The sequence below is a fragment of the Canis lupus genome, unplaced genomic scaffold, assembly GCF_011100685.1.
Source record: "Canis lupus familiaris isolate Mischka breed German Shepherd unplaced genomic scaffold, alternate assembly UU_Cfam_GSD_1.0 chrUn_S1282H1459, whole genome shotgun sequence".
Taxonomy (NCBI): domain Eukaryota; kingdom Metazoa; phylum Chordata; class Mammalia; order Carnivora; family Canidae; genus Canis; species Canis lupus.
In genome coordinates, this window is record NW_023330106.1 from 94,187 (window position 1) to 109,303 (window position 15,117).

General features: G+C 51.9%; 1 non-coding gene across 1 annotated transcript; it reads left to right on the forward strand.

Moving 5' to 3' along the window:
• The first annotated feature begins 13,716 nt into the window (after window positions 1–13,716).
• Window positions 13,717–13,821, forward strand: MIR8793-1 (microRNA mir-8793-1). The gene has a single exon (NR_128733.1). It is a non-coding gene; the product is annotated as a microRNA mir-8793-1 (primary transcript).
• Window positions 13,822–15,117: the final 1,296 nt, after the last annotated feature.

The window sequence follows — 15,117 nt, forward strand, 5'->3', positions numbered from 1 at the left end:
CGCCTGGGAGCAGGCCGCAGCTGTGTTGTCGGGAGAGCAGGTGCGACTTCGCGCCTCTCCCCGGCTCCGGGGGTGTCTCCCGGTTACGCCGTGTTCCATGTTCTCCTTCGAAGTTATCCGCGATCGCGCGTGGCTCCGGAGCGGTGGCCTCTGAGCTGGGGCCCGGGGCCCGCCAGTCCATGGGGGGCCTGTCGGGGGCCCGGCGTGCGTCCCGGAGAGGAGTCTGGTCTTCTTTGTCCATCCTCCACTCCCTGGCGGGCCGTGCTGCGCCTCCTAGCCCTCACTGACGCGGGACGGGCTCTCTCCACACGGTTGCCCTTCGTATTTCTTTGTGGCGTATGTGTTTGACCCCTCCTGGCCCACGCTCTGTCCCCGTGGGTGCCAACGGGCCGCTCACCGTGGAGAGGCCGGTGTCTCCTCCGGGGTGGTCCCCGTGTCCCCACGTGTGTTTCTCTCGCCTTGCTTCTCCTGGTGTAAACATTCAATAGTTCCATATTTCAGACATTTCTGTCATTTCTCTTGGTGGTTCACACGGTGCTTTTGGAACAGGAGGGTGAGGGTCACGTCCATGCATCTCTGGCTGGCCCAGAGCGGGCGAGTCCGGACTTTGACCTGCCATGTCTTCTCTGTTGGGGCCTGGGGGTCGGGTCTGTCACACGGGAGTAGGCTTGGCACACGGCGAGGGCTTGCGGGCCCGGGGGTCAGATACTCCAAAGGGACTTGGAGGGTCTTTCGCTTCCAGAACAAAGACGTCCAACCTTAGGTCTTCGAAACGGGAAAGCCTTAGAGCAGCTGATCAAGAAGAAAGAATGGGCATAAGGCGGGTGTTAGGGACGGAAGGCTCGGCGGCAGATAGAGCTGTGCTAAAAGCAGACACAAGGGAAACACTCAGGATTCGTCACTAGCAGGAGATTTGAAAACTCCGAGATGCACCAGTTCCCGCACAGTTTCCAGGATCGAAACTGGTTCGAGAAGCAAATAGAGGGCTCGGAAAGCCCGTGGCCACCCAAATGTTGACTTAGCAGTGACCATCGTCTCCGGGCCCGTGGTCACCCCTGAGCCGTGTGGGCGTCCGGGGAAGGCACCATTCCCGCTCCCACTTGTCCCGGGGATGTGGGCGCAGGGTGACTCTCCAGAGTCGCCGACGTGCAGGTCGCACACACGTGGGGAGTGGCCCCGGCTCCCGGCGCTGTGCTCCTGGGCGGTCACCCCCAGGCCCTTCCTGGCGCTGAGCGGGGAGCGGGTTTTGTCTGGACGCCTTGGCGCATCCATGTGCCACGTGTGGGGCTCTGCAGGGGCTGCGGCTACCCCGTGTGTTGTCATCCCCATGATTGCCTGGACACCGTGGAAGCAGAGCTGACAAAGTCTTCTTTTTCTTTTTTTTTTCTTAAATCTTACTTATTTAGTCATGAGAGAGAGAAAGAGGCAGAGACCCAGGCAGAGGGAGAAGCAGGCTCCATGCAGGGAGCCCGACAGGGGACTCGATCCCGGGTCTCCAGGGTCACGCCCTGGGCCGAAGGCAGGCGCTAAACTGCTGGACCACCCGGGGATCTCCCTGACAAAGTTTACTTTTTGTCTTGATCCAGTTTTGGTATCAGATAATATTGACTTTATATCAGGAGTTGGGGGGTGTTCCCTTGGGGTAAGGTGGTATCTCATTGTGGTTTTGATTCGCAATCCCCAGATGATTAATGACGTTGAGCATCTTTTCATGCACCTGTTGGCCATCTGGATGTCTTTTTTAGAGAAATGCATATTCAGATTTTCTGCCCGTTTTTTAATTGCATAATTTGGGTTTCCGAAGTGGAGTTGTCTGGGTTCTTTATATATGTTGGATACTAACCGCTTATTGAATCTACCATTTGCAGATACCTTCTCCCATTGAGTAGGTTTCATTTCTTTTTCATTTTGTTAATTATTTCCTTTGCCGTGTAAAAGCTTTTTATTTGGTACAGCCCCAATAATTTATTTTTGCTTTGCTTCACTCACATGAGGAGACATATCTAGAAAAGTCTTGCTAAGGCTGATATTTTCTGGAAAATTTTAGGTAGAATTGGTGTTAAATTTTCTTCAGTGCTTGGCAGGCATATCTAGTAAAATCATCAGGATCTGGAGATTTCTTCTATATGAATTTTATTTTTTTATTTCTTTATTTTTTATTGGTATATGAATTTTACAATTAAGAATTCAGTTTACTTAATAGGTTGCAGAACTATTCAGATGTTTTATTCACAGTATTTATATCTTACTGCGTGAGTTGTAGTGGCTTGTGCTTTGTTGAGACGCTTGTCTGTATCTTTGAAATGGTCAAATTCATGTGTGAAGTGTGACTACTGTTCCCTTTATCTTTTCGGTTTCTGCAGGGTCTGTAATGATAACGTTTCCTTCCTGATTTTGTTAATTATGTCATATCAGTCTCTCTCTCTCACTCATTTTGCTAGAGGTTTGCGTATTTTATTTGCTGTATTTAAAGGATCACATTTTTGTTTCATTGATTTTGGGTTTTTTTTTTTCCCGTTTTCAGTTTCTTTGATTTTTTCTTGTATTTATTATGATATTCCCTCCTCTAAATTTGCTTTACTTTGTTCTTCTTTGTCCAGAGTATTTAAATGGAAGCTTAGATTATTTGACAACTTTCTCTTTTTTAGTATGAGCAAATAGTCTCATAAATTTCCCTTTCAGAGCTGCGCGCCACCGATATTGGTGTGTGGTGTTCTCACTTTCATTCGGTTCTGTGTATTTTTAAAACTTTCCTATGACATCTCCTTTCAACTCCTGGATTGCTTAGAATCGTTTTGCTTAGTTTCTCAATACTTGGAGATTTTTCTGCTGTTTTCTGCTACCGATTTTTAGTTTGAGTCCGTGATTTTCAAAGACCATGCTCTAGAATTTGAATTCTTGTAAATACGCTGAATTTCGTGTCATGGCCCAGGATATGGCCTGTCTTGGTGTGAGTTCTGTGGGTGCTTGAAGACAACGTGTTTTCTGCACTTCTTGGGTGAGGTGTTTTATACTTATTGTTGACATAACTGTTGGCTGATGGTCTTCTTGAGTGCTCTGTATCGTTGCTAATCTTTGTCCAGATTTTCTATCATTTATTTTTCTTCTTAAAATTTTTTTTTAAAAAAGAGTTTACTTATTCACGAGAGAGACACACACACACACACACAGATGCAGAGACACAGGCAGAGAAGCAGGCTCCCCGTGGGGAGCCTGATGCGAGACTCGATCCCAGGACCCTGGGATCACGCCCTGAGCCAAAGGCAGATGCTCCAGCGCTGAGCCACCCGGGCGTCCCTGGGTCATACTTGTTAAAAATCACTCTGCCGATGTGTCTCTTTTGTATGTTTAGAACACTTGTCTTTCATGTAATTATCATGTCAGAGCATCCACCTGTCATTTTATGTTTTGTTTCTTTGTCCTGCTTTCCTCTGTGTTAGTCGAACGCGTTTTTAGAATTCAGCTTTGCTATATCATTGTGCCCATGAGTGCGTATCTCTCTCAGTGCTGCTTGAGGTTTTATACTAAAGACACGTAACGTCACATTCTACTGTTGTCGACATGTTACCGGGTAGGGCGAAGTGCAGAAACCCCACCTCCGTGGCCTTCAGCCTCACCTGCGACAACACGGTCTTAAATATTTCTTCTGCATACATTTGAGCCACACCAGGCAGTGCTGTATGGCTCGCGTCAACCAGCACGTAGCGGAGAAGGGAAGTCAATTTTATTCATGGATATTTTTGCTTATGTCATGTCATTTCTTCCTCCCCTATGCCCAGATGCTTCCTTTTCTCCTTTTCTTTCTGGTTACAGGTCTTTCTCTTGGGGCAGGTCTGTTGGTGACAAGGCCTCCTACTTTTCCCTCTTGATTTCTTTCATTCCCGAAGGGCTCTGGGTACACAGTTCTTTTCTCTTGCACTCGAAAAGCCGGCCACCGTCTCATGGCCTCCACGATCCCCGATGAGAAATCTGCGGTAATTCGAACCGTGTTTCTCGTGGGAGAGGCACCGTTACTCCCCCGTTGCTCTCCGGCCTCGTCCGCTGTCGTGACGTTTCTGAGGTTTGACTGTGTTGTGTCCTGGTGTGGATACCTTCGGTTTGTCTGCACTGGGGTCTTTCCAGTTTCCTGAGTGTGGAGATTTAGGTCTTTTGTCAAATTTGGTGTCTTTTCATCCACTAATTCTCTGAAGTTTTCTAGCCATTTTCTTACCCTTCTTTGGTGACTCCGTGGACATGAATGTGGGATCTTTTGTTACGGTCCCACGGGTCATTGGAGCAGCCTCTGGGGCTCCGGGGCTGCAGGTGCGACCTCGCTGATGCCGAGTGCGTCGGTCCTCCCTGGCTGTCCTCACCCACAGCTTCTGCATCACCGCCCGCGACTCCTTTTTGCAAAAGAGGGCGCTTGCCCGAGCGTAGCCAGGTCGTCCTGAGCTGGCCCCGACCGAGGGTGGTGGCTGGGTGGGGAGGCCCTGACCTGAAGGTCACCTCAGTCGGTTGGTGGTGTTTGACAATGCCGAGCCCCCTTGCTGTGGCAGGAGAGTGCTGGCATTTTAAGAGCTTCCTGGGGCAGGTCACGTGAAGGCCCGCAGAGGTCAAGCCCAGGTCTGGGTCACTGCCTGGTGTCTTGGTGCAGAGGCAACGGACTGCCTGGTGTCCTTGGACCTGAATGGCGGCCTCCCCTGCCCCACAAGGACGTGGGGGGACGCGGGGACGTACAGCCCCGTCCACCGGCCCGGCCAGCCTGCCTCTGGACGCAGAGGGGTCCTGGGCAGGTGGTTGGGGGGGAGGGAGTTCGCAGACTGAGAACTCTTCACCCAGGGAAAGAACTTGGTAGAAAGAGTGGACGGATGTCCCCTTGATGAGGGAGGGGGAGGAGCGGTCCCCGGGCCAGCGTGCCTCGTACAGTGGAGTCCTGAGGATGTCCCACGTGCGTGCAGGGCTGGGGGAGGATACCCCGCGGGCTGCAGAGCGCCGGGTGCCAGCATTCGCCCTGGACCCGCAGGTGGAGTGGGTGGCTGTCACACGGGCTGTGCCTGGTTGTAGTTTTGGGACCGAGTCAGGAGGAGAGCACTGGGCCTCGGGGGTGGCGGCATGTGGCCCTTGGATGCTGCCCCCCGCCCTCCACCCGTAGTGTCCTGGAGGCTGGTTGGGATCTTGAGATGCCCAGTTGGGAGTTCACCGCTTGCTCCGACTGGGCTGGCGCTGGAGGCCTTTCTCCTGGGGCACCCGCTGGTGTCCCGGGCCGGGGCTCTGCAGGACCCCGTGTGGGGAAGGCTGCCGGGTCTTTCCTGAGGATGAAGGGGGGCAGGGTCGGCTCTCTGTCCGTTGCGGGTGCTGCCGGGCCATGAGGTGCCCTGGCAGCCTGGGCGCGGGGGTGCTGGCCTTGTGCCCTGGGGAGCAGCTGAGGCTCGGCCTCCGGGGCCTCCGGGGCCTCCTCCCTACCTGACACCTGTGGTTTTGGGGAAGCATGATGAAGGAGTCAGGGTGACGAGTTCCGTGTGGCGTTTGGGGTTCACGGACACGGCCTCCCATATTAGGGTCAGAACGTGTGTTTTGTCCGAGGCCGGGGTGCCTGGTGGCCCGGGGTTTTCTGGGTGCTGCTCTGAGCTTTCCGGGGCCTGCGCCTTTCCCCTGCCCCTCCACGAGGAAGCCTCTGCATGAGGATTCACTGGCCACCGGGGCTCTTGAGGACAGGCTGCTGATGTGAGGGGTGTGCCCTCCCCCCACTGTCCGGATCTGTCTTTCCTGGTCCCGGAGAGGACGTGTTCCCTCAGTGACTCAGTGGTCAGCAGTGCCAGCAGCCTACCGCCAACCCCCGCCCCTGCTTGGGTCGCTTACCACAGCCCCCGCCCCCAGGATGACAGGAGTCTGTAGAGTCTTAGCTTGTCCTTCCGCGGGCACACGGTTGGCAGATGTCTTCTCCCTGGCTTCAGCCAGTTTACTTACGTGGCGCGTGACTCTGCGTGCAGCCCACTTCTCAGTGTACACTCGTGTGGACCGTGGCATCCCCAGAGTGAGGGAGGGGTGTGCTGGCTGGCCCACTTCTGCTCGGGGTGGGGGCTACAGATGTGGACCTCCCCTGACCGCAGGGTGGAGGGCGGAGAGGCTGTCCCCGGGATGCATGGTCTGGGTCTTGTTCTCGGCATGAAATGTGTGACGCGGGGGCTCGCTGTCCTGTCCCCTTCTTTCTTCATCAGCTCAGGATACATCGGGCTCACCCTGGCCCAGGCGGGGCCTCCCGGGCTTGCACCCCAGCTGCGATGTCACCATCCCTTTGCATCGGCACCCAAGTCGGGGCTCACGCGGTGGACATCTGCTGGGCCTGCTCTGGGGACAGGACATGTTCCAAACACCTCTCAAGTCATCAGACTTGCCTTCCTGTTTTTGTTCATTGAATTTATTCCTGGGTATTTTATTCCCTTTGATGCAGTTGTAAATACAATCATTTTCTCCGCTTTTCCAAGCATTCATTGTTTATGTGCAGAAACACCACAGATTTCTGCGTGTTAATTTCACATCCTGAAAATTTGCCGAATTCAGGTATTAGTTCTGACGAGTTCTTGGTGGCATCTTTAGGGTTTTCTGTAGATATTAAGCCATTTGCAGAGAGAGATAGTGTGTGATTTTCTTTCCGTGCCCGGTTGCTGAGGCTGGGACTTATGCTGTTGGATGGGAGTGGCCTCCCTGTCCACTCCTGACCCTACAGGGGAAGCTCTCCTGTTCTCACTGTCGGGGCCGATGTGTGCCGTGGGCTTGGCATCCCTGGCCCTCACTGTGTCGAGAAACGTGTCCTCTGCACCTGCCGTGTGGGGAGGCTTTATCCTGAAGGGATGTTGCGTCCTGTCAAATGCTTGTTCTGCATGTGCTGAGACGATCATGTATTTCTACCCTTTCTTCGGTTAATGCGATGCATCACATCGATCGATTTGTGGATATCGAACCACCCTAGCATCCTGGGAACAAATCCCACTTGGTTGTGGTGTCCAATCCCTTGAATGTACTGTTGGAAGTGGCTTGCTCATGTTTGTTTGGGGGGATTTCTGCATCTGTGATCACTGGGGGTATTGGCATTAGTAAAAGATCCTCGTCTTTTCTGGTCAGGTCAGTGGTTTTGGGTTCAGGGTAATGCTGGCCCCATAGAGTGAATTTGGGAGCTTTCTTAAGAAGTATTGGTGATCTTCTTCAAACGTTTGTTAGAGGTCACTAGTGAAGCCATCCAGTCCTGGGCTTTTCTGTGTTGGGGGCTTTTGATCACTGCTTCAGTCTCTGTACTAGAAATGTCTGCAGATTTTCGGTTTCTTTATGATTCGGTCTTGGTAGGTTGAGTGTTTGTAGGGATTTATTCATTTCTTCTAGGTTGTCAGGTTTGCTGGTGTATAAGATGTGTCCCTTTTTATTCACTACTTGGCTCTTTCACTAGGACACGTGATTGTGTGGGCTGCAGTGGGACATGGTGGGACATGTCCATGTAGCTGTGTGTGTGGGGGGCATGCACGTGTGTATGGATATCCGCGAGTGCATTGCATACGTGCATGAGAGCGTGTGCGTATGCAGTTGTGCACATACACACGTGCATATGGACACGCTTGTTCACGTATATGTGTGCAGGTGTCCATGTGTGAGTATGTGCATGTGGGCTAAAATTTGTTTTAGATGTCTTCCTGTTATGGTTCTGCAGGATGCTGTTCTGTGGCTTTCTTTCCTCATGTCGTCTTCATGTGGAATCTTGGTCAGGCTGGTCTCCTGGAAGAGTTTGGGCATGTTTCCTCCTGTTCCACTTTCTGGAGATTTTCTTTCTCAAACTTTTAAACAATTCTTAAGAAAATTTATGTATTTGAGAGAGAGAGAGAGACAGATCACGAGAGAGCACAAGTAGGCTGAAAAGGGAGAAGCAGGCTCCCCACTGAGTGGGGAACCCAACTGGGGGCTCCCTCCCAGCACCCTGAGATCACGACCTGAGTGGAAGGCAGACGCTTAACTGACTCAGCTGCCCAGGCGCCCCTGGAAGTTTTTACGTACAGGTTCAATTTTTTAAAATAGAGCTATTATATATATATATCTATAAAATCAGGGCTTTTTCAAAAAAGATTTTATTTATTCATTCACGAGAGACACACAGAGAGAGAGAGACAGAGACACAGGCAGAGGGAGAAGCAGGCTCCCTGCAGGGAGCCCGACGCGGGATTCAATCCCGGGCCTCCAGGATCATGCCCTGGGCCGAAGGCAGGCGCTAAACTGCGGAGCCACCCAGGGTTCCCTAGATTCGGGTTTTTTATATGTCTGTGATATATCCATATACGATATGCATATGCACATATATCGGAGTGAGCTTTGTGTTTCTTAGTCTTTCGAGGAATCTGTACACGTGAGCTAAGTCACCGAGGTTGTTAGAATAAAGGTATTTATGGTATTTCCCTGTTAGCTTTCTAATATTTGCAGAAGCAGCCGTGACATCACCTCCTCCTTTTCTGACTGTGATAATTTGCGTCTTCCCTCTCTCCCCCACCATTCTGGCTGCACGTTTATCAATGTGATCAATTTTTGTAAAGAGTTTGCTTCTGGTTTCATTGATTTCTGTTTTATTGTTTTTCCTCTGATTTTTTATTATTGTGATTCTTGTGGTTTCCTTGTTTTTCTTTTACTCTTGTTTTTGTAGTTTGGGAAGATGGAAGCTGAGACTGCTGATCGGGATCTTTTCCCTCCTAACGTGAAGAGTTGGTGCCGCACACCAGGCGGGTGTCTGGCTAAGGTGGCATCCCTGCGTTGCTGCGACACTGTGTCCTCGTTTCCCGTCGGTTCAAGATGCTTTCTAATTTCCCTTTTAATTTTGGTTACACCCATGGCTTATTTAGAGATATGTTTTTTTGAGGGATTTTTTCAAAGGTCTTTCTGATTTTGACTTCACATTTAATTCTGTTGTGGTCAGAGAACACATTTTATCAAAAATTTGAGTCCTCTTAAGTACACGGTTCAGAACACGGTCTCCTCAGGAACTGAGCAACAAGATGCACTGTGCTTCCGTGCCATCCTTGTGTTCTGGGGTGTTGTGTACACACGCTGAGGCTGGCTGGGGACGGGCTGCTCACGTTCTTCCCCTGCGTCATTACTTACGTCCTGGCTCCCGGGTTTCTCAGTTCCTGATCGAGGGGTATTGAGTCTGCGACATACTTAGAGATCTGTCTGCTCCCTGTGTTCTCAAGCTCTGCTGCTTGATTTATAACATTTAGGGTTCTTAGGTCCTCTTGATGAATTAACTTTTTTAAGATGTTCTTGATTCGTGAGAGACACAGAGAGAGAGGCAGAGACACAGGCAGAGGGAGAAGCAGGCTCCATGCAGGGAGCCGGACGTGGGACTCGATCCCGGGACCACGGGATTACCCCCTGGGCCGAAGGCAGGCGCTCAACCACTGAGCCACCCAGCAGTCCCATTCTGTTTGTTTAGAGACAGAGCGTGTGTGTGCGTGTGAGCCAGGAGAGGAGCAGAGGGAGAGCTAAAACCAACCTACTGAGCCACCCACGCTCCCCTAATTAACTCTATTTTCATGAAGAAATGACCCTCGTTCCCTGGAGCCCTAACGTGCTGTGTGAGCATAGCCGTTCCAGCTTTCCTTTGATTATTGTCGGGAAGCATGTCTTTTCCATCCCCCTTTCCTTTCCCTTCCCCCAAGGGCTTCATGTCTTTTTCTCTAACGGGCTGGGTTTGTCTTTTCTCCCTTGAATCTGTCTGCGTTTGCTGTGCTTTGCCGTCGGCCCGGGTTTGGTTTGTCCCATCTGTTCTGTGTCGTGGTTTTGCTTTTCCTGCCATTCTGTGGGTGTAGGGGCGCGTTCTGTGACTCTGCCCTTGCACCTCTGTTGGCTCGTGAGTGTGCACCGTTGGCTCCGGCACTGGGCTGGCTGCTCCGGGGTCTGCGGCAGGTTCCTGGACGTCGTCCGAGGATCTCGCGGACGCGCCTCCTCACGCGCCTCCCTTCCTGGCCTGTGTGAGGTTGCTGCTGTGCGTGTTTCACTTGGTGTTATAAACTCTGTTCTGCATTGTTGCCATTTACGTTTGGGCAAACGAGCCGTTCCCTTTAGAAGAGGGAAGGTGGGGTCCAGCCTGTGCGGGTCGCCCGCGGCTCTGCGTGTGGGTGCTCCGCAGGGAGGAGGGCAGCCAGCCGGCGAGGAATCCGCGCCGTCTCTGTGTTTCTGAGAAGGGTCTTCGTTTTGTCTTTATCTTTGGAAATTCTTTTCACCCGTTCCTTACAGGACCGTGGGCCATCGGGTCGTGCTGTCCAAGGAGGCCGCTCTGGTCCTCCGTACGCAACGGAGAAGATGTCTGTTTCCTCTGACTGCTTTTAAGATTTTCTCTTCATCGCCGGCTTCAAGCAGTTTGACTGTGATGTGCCTCCATGAGGTTTTCCTCACGGATTTTGGGCTTCCAGCATCGGTGGGTTTATGGTTTGATCATCTGGCAGAGAGATAGAGACGCAAAGAGACACAGAGACACAGGTAGGGAGAGCCGGTGAGACAGGGAGCAAGAGTCAGAGACAGGGAGAGAGAGAAGGAGTGGGGGGGGGGGCCGGGGACAGACCGAGATGGGGTGGCGGGGAGAGACAGACACAGACACAGGGAAGGAGAGTCAGAGAGACAGGGACGGAGAGACAGAGACAGTGAGGGAGAGACAGAAAGACAGGGAGGGAGAGGCAGGGAATCAGGTAGGGAGACGCCGAGAGACTGGGAGGGAGACACCGAGACACAGAGAGGGAGACACAGAGACAAGGAGGGTGAGATCTAGACAGCGTGGGAGAGACAGAGAGGGAGGGAGACCGAGAGACAGGGAGGGAGAGACCGAGAGACAAAGGGCTGCGCAGGGAAGGAGTAGTGGGACCTGTTCCCGGAGGGGCTGGTTGTGGGGCCTCCTACGGGTCAGGTCTCCTCCGGGCGGCTCAGAGAGGGTGCGGGGCCCCTCCACCGGGGCTCAGGGAGGGTGCCGAGTCCATCCGCGTACGCTCAGAGGGGTTTGGATGCAGGCACCATCCAGCGTCAGGGCACGGCCTTGGGGCGGTGGCTTGAGGGCCTGGGTGGCTGAGCCCCAGGAGCGCCCCCACGGCCCTTGGCTCTTCCTCCTCCCCCCTACTCCCCTCCCCCCCCCGCCCCTGTCCCCCTTCTCCCCTTCCCCCTTCAGCCTCTGCCCCACTTCCCCCCTTCCCCCATTTCCAAGCTCCCCAGGCTCCAGGGAGCACGCCCCCCCCCCCCCCCGCCTTGGTCCCTATCAGGTGAGTATGGCGATTTCTGAAACTTTTGAATTTTGAAAGCATTCCCCTTTCTCCACATCCTCTCCAACATTTGTTGTGTCCTATCTGGTTCTTGTTCCCCATTCTCACGGGTGTGAGGTGGTATCTCATTGTGCTTTTGCTCTGTATTTCCCTGCCGGCCGGCGATGCAGAGCATCGTCTCGTGTGCTTGTTGTCCACGTCTATGTCTTCCTGTGTGACGTTTCTGTTCATGTCTTTTGCCCATTTCAGGGTGGCACTCTTGGTTTCTCTGCTGTTGAGTTGAATAAGTTCTTTTTTTTTTTTAATTTTTATTTATTTATGATAGTCACACAGAGAGAGAGAGAGAGAGGCAGAGACACAGGCAGAGGGAGAAGCAGGCTCCATGCACCGGAAGCCCGACGTGGGATTCGATCCCGGGTCTCCAGGATCGCGCCCTGGGCCAAAGGCAGGCGTTAAACCGCTGCGCGACCCAGGGATCCTGAGTTGAATAAGTTCTTTAGAGACCTTGGATAACTGGGCCTGTATCGGACGGGTCATTTGCACATATCTTCTTCCATTCTGGAGGTTTGTCTTTTAGTTTTCTTGAGCGTTTCTTTTGCTCTGTGGAAGCTTCTCATATTGACGAAGTCCCAGTGATTCGTTTTGGCTCTGTTTCCCTGGCCTTCATGGATGTATCTTGCAAGAAGTTGCTGTGGCCCAGTTCAAGGAGGGTGTTGTTGCCTGTGTTCTCCCCTAGGAGTTTGATGGAATCTTGTCTCCCATTTAGATCTTCCATCCATTTTGAGTTTCTCTTTGTGTCCGGAGGTGTGAGAGGATGGTCCAGTTTCATTCCTCTGCGTGTGGCTGTCCAACGTGCCCAGCAGCCTTTAGTGAAGAGACTGTCTTTTTTCCAGCGGATGGTCTTTCCTGCTTGGTCGAATGTACGGTCTTGACGGGCGAGTTGAGGGTCCACTTCTGGATTTGTCGCTTCTGTCCCATTGATCTGTGTGTCTGTTTTTGTGCCAGTACCACACTGTCTTGATGAGCACAGCTTTGTAGCACAGCCTGAAGTCCGGCATTGTGATGCCGCCAGCTGTGGTTTTCTTTTCTCATATTGCCCTGGGCGTTCGGGTTCTTTTCTGATGATTTCACACGAATCTTCCGATGATTTGTTCCAGCTCTCTGAAGAGAGCCCGTGGTATTTCTGATGATAGGGATCGCGTTCCATGTGTAAATTGCCCTGGGTCACGTGGACATTTTCCCAATATATATGAATTCTTCCAATCCAGGAGCATGGAATGGTTTTCCATCTCTTTGTGTCTTCCTCAATTTCTTTCAGACGTCTTCCGTGGTTTTTCGGGTAGAGATCCTTTATCTCTCTGGTTAGGTGTATTGCTAGGTATCTCATGCTTTTGGGTGCAATTGTCACTGGGACCGACTCCTTCATTTCTCTTTCTTCAGTCTCATCGTTGGCGTATGGAGAGGCCAGGGATTTCTGGGCATTGATTGGGTATCCTGCCACGCTGCCAAATTTGCTGTAGGAGTTCTAGCAATCTTGGGGTGGAGTCTTTTGGGTTTTCCAGGTACGGTATCATGTCATCAGCGAAGAGGGAGAGTTTGACTACTTCTTTGCCGATTTGAGCCTTTTATTTCTTTCTGTCGCTTGATTGCTGAGGCCGTGACGTCTAGTAGTATGTTGAGTAGCCTTGGTGAGAGTGGACATCCCTGTCTCTCGTTCCCGATCTTCGGGGAAAGGCTCCCAGTGTTTCCGCATTGAGGATGATTATTTGCCGTAGGCTTTCCTTTCCGTCGATGGCTTTGGGGATGCTGGGAACGTTCCCTCTATCGCTGTACTCTGAAGCGTTTGGATCAGGAATGGATGCCGTATTTTGTCAAATGCTTTCTCTGCATCTATTGAGAGGATCATCTGGTTCTTGTTTTTTCTCTTGCAGATCTGATCAGTCACACGGAGTGTTTGCCTAGTGTTGAACCAGCCTTGGGTCCCAGGGATAAATGCCACCTGGTCACGGTGAGTAACTTCTCAATGTACCATTGGATGCTATTCACTCGTATCTTGTTTAGAATCTTTGCATCCGTGTTCATTGGGGACATCGGTCTATAACTCTCCTTTTTGGTGGGGTGGGGTCTTTGTCTGCTTCTGGACTTCAGGTGATACTGTCCTTATAGAACGAGTTTAGAAGTATTCCATCTCCAGAAGCTTCAGCTGGCCTCACTGTAGTCTCTGTGGTGGGCTCTTGTTTTGGTTCAGGATGTAGCTCAGTGGCCAGAGTCGTTCGCTCCACTGAGGCAGGCGGCTGCTCCGGCATGTGCGGGAACCCGATAGCATGCACCTGGGCGTGCTCTTCCTCCAGGGTGGCCACGGGTACAGGTAGCTCTTGCATGTCGGAACAGTGAGTCAGAGGTGTTACCACCACGTGCATTGGTTTGGTCTCAGCAGCTGGCTTCTCGGCTCGAGCCGTGACCAGCTCGATCACCTCTGGCTCTGAAGCTTTAGCAGGCCCCGAGGTAGGAGCTGGGGCCGGTTGTTGAGGTGGTTCAGGATATTGCACAGGGGCAGACACTAGTTGCTCCCCTGAGCTGGGTGGCCGATCCGGCATGTGGCGGACCCTGGTAGCATGCGCCGGGACATGATGTACCACAAGGGTGGCCAAGATTGCAGGTGGGTCCTCCTTATCGGGAGAGTGAGTCAGAGGTGTGACCACCTCGTGCATTGGCTTGGTCTCAGCAGCTGGCATCTGCGCTCTGGCCAAGCACTCAGCACCGACAGCCCTGCCCAGCTCGATCACCTCAGGCCCAGAAGCTTCATCAGGCCCCACCTTCGGAGCTGGGGTGGGCTGCTGCCGTGGTTCATGATGTTGCTCAGGGGCCGAAGCTGGTTGCTGCACTGAGGCAGGTGACTCCTTTGGCATGGCATGCCGGGGACATTGATAGTGGGTGCCCGGGGGAGCTCTTCTTGCAGGGTGGCCAAGTGTGCAGGTGGCTCCTCCAGGTCGGGACAGTGAATCAGAGGTATGACTGCCATGTAAATGGCTTGGCCTCCGCAGCTGGCATCTCGGCTCGGGCCAAGCACTCAGCACCAACTGCCATGCCCGGCTCGAACTGCTGAGGCCCATAAGCTTCAGCTCACCCCAGTGTAGTAGCTCTGGCGGGCTCTTGATTTCACTTAGGATGTTGCTCAGTGCTCGAAGTCGGTTGCTCCCCTGAGGCAGGTGGCTGTTCCGTCATGTGGGGGGGGATCCCGATAGCATGCCCCTTGGCGTGCTCTTCCTCCAGGGTGGCCGCGGGTACAGGTACTTTTTCACATTTGAAATACCTTATTGCCTATTTGCTTATGTTAAAAAAATAACTGTGTCCAAGACTTAAAGATTCTTATTTACTGATGCATTTAAATCTTTCTCATAATGATCTACGGCATTTAATGTAGTATGGAAATTGTTCATATCGGTGCCTCCGGCAGCTTTTCCTTTTGTACTTGTGGTGTTCCTGTTTATATCATTCGGATATCTTTTGAAAAACAATGACATTCTTTAGAAACCTGAAGATTAAAAAAAAAAAAAAAAAAAAAAAAAAAAAGAAACCTGAAGATTTACCTGGCGTTTTTTTTTTTTTGTTTTTTTTTTTTTTAGTGTCATACATTTCCATTTATTGGACCCTACTGAATACATCAGTTAAATGTTTGCTTATTTCACATAAAGGGCCCGTTTTCTTTCTTTTGAATTTTTAATTTTTTATTGGAATTCAGTTTGTCCACATATACCGCAACACCCTGTGCTCATCCCGCCAAGAGCCCCCCTCATTGCCCATCACCCAGTCACCCCACCCCCTCCACCCACTTCCCCTTCCACTACCCCTTGTTTGTTTC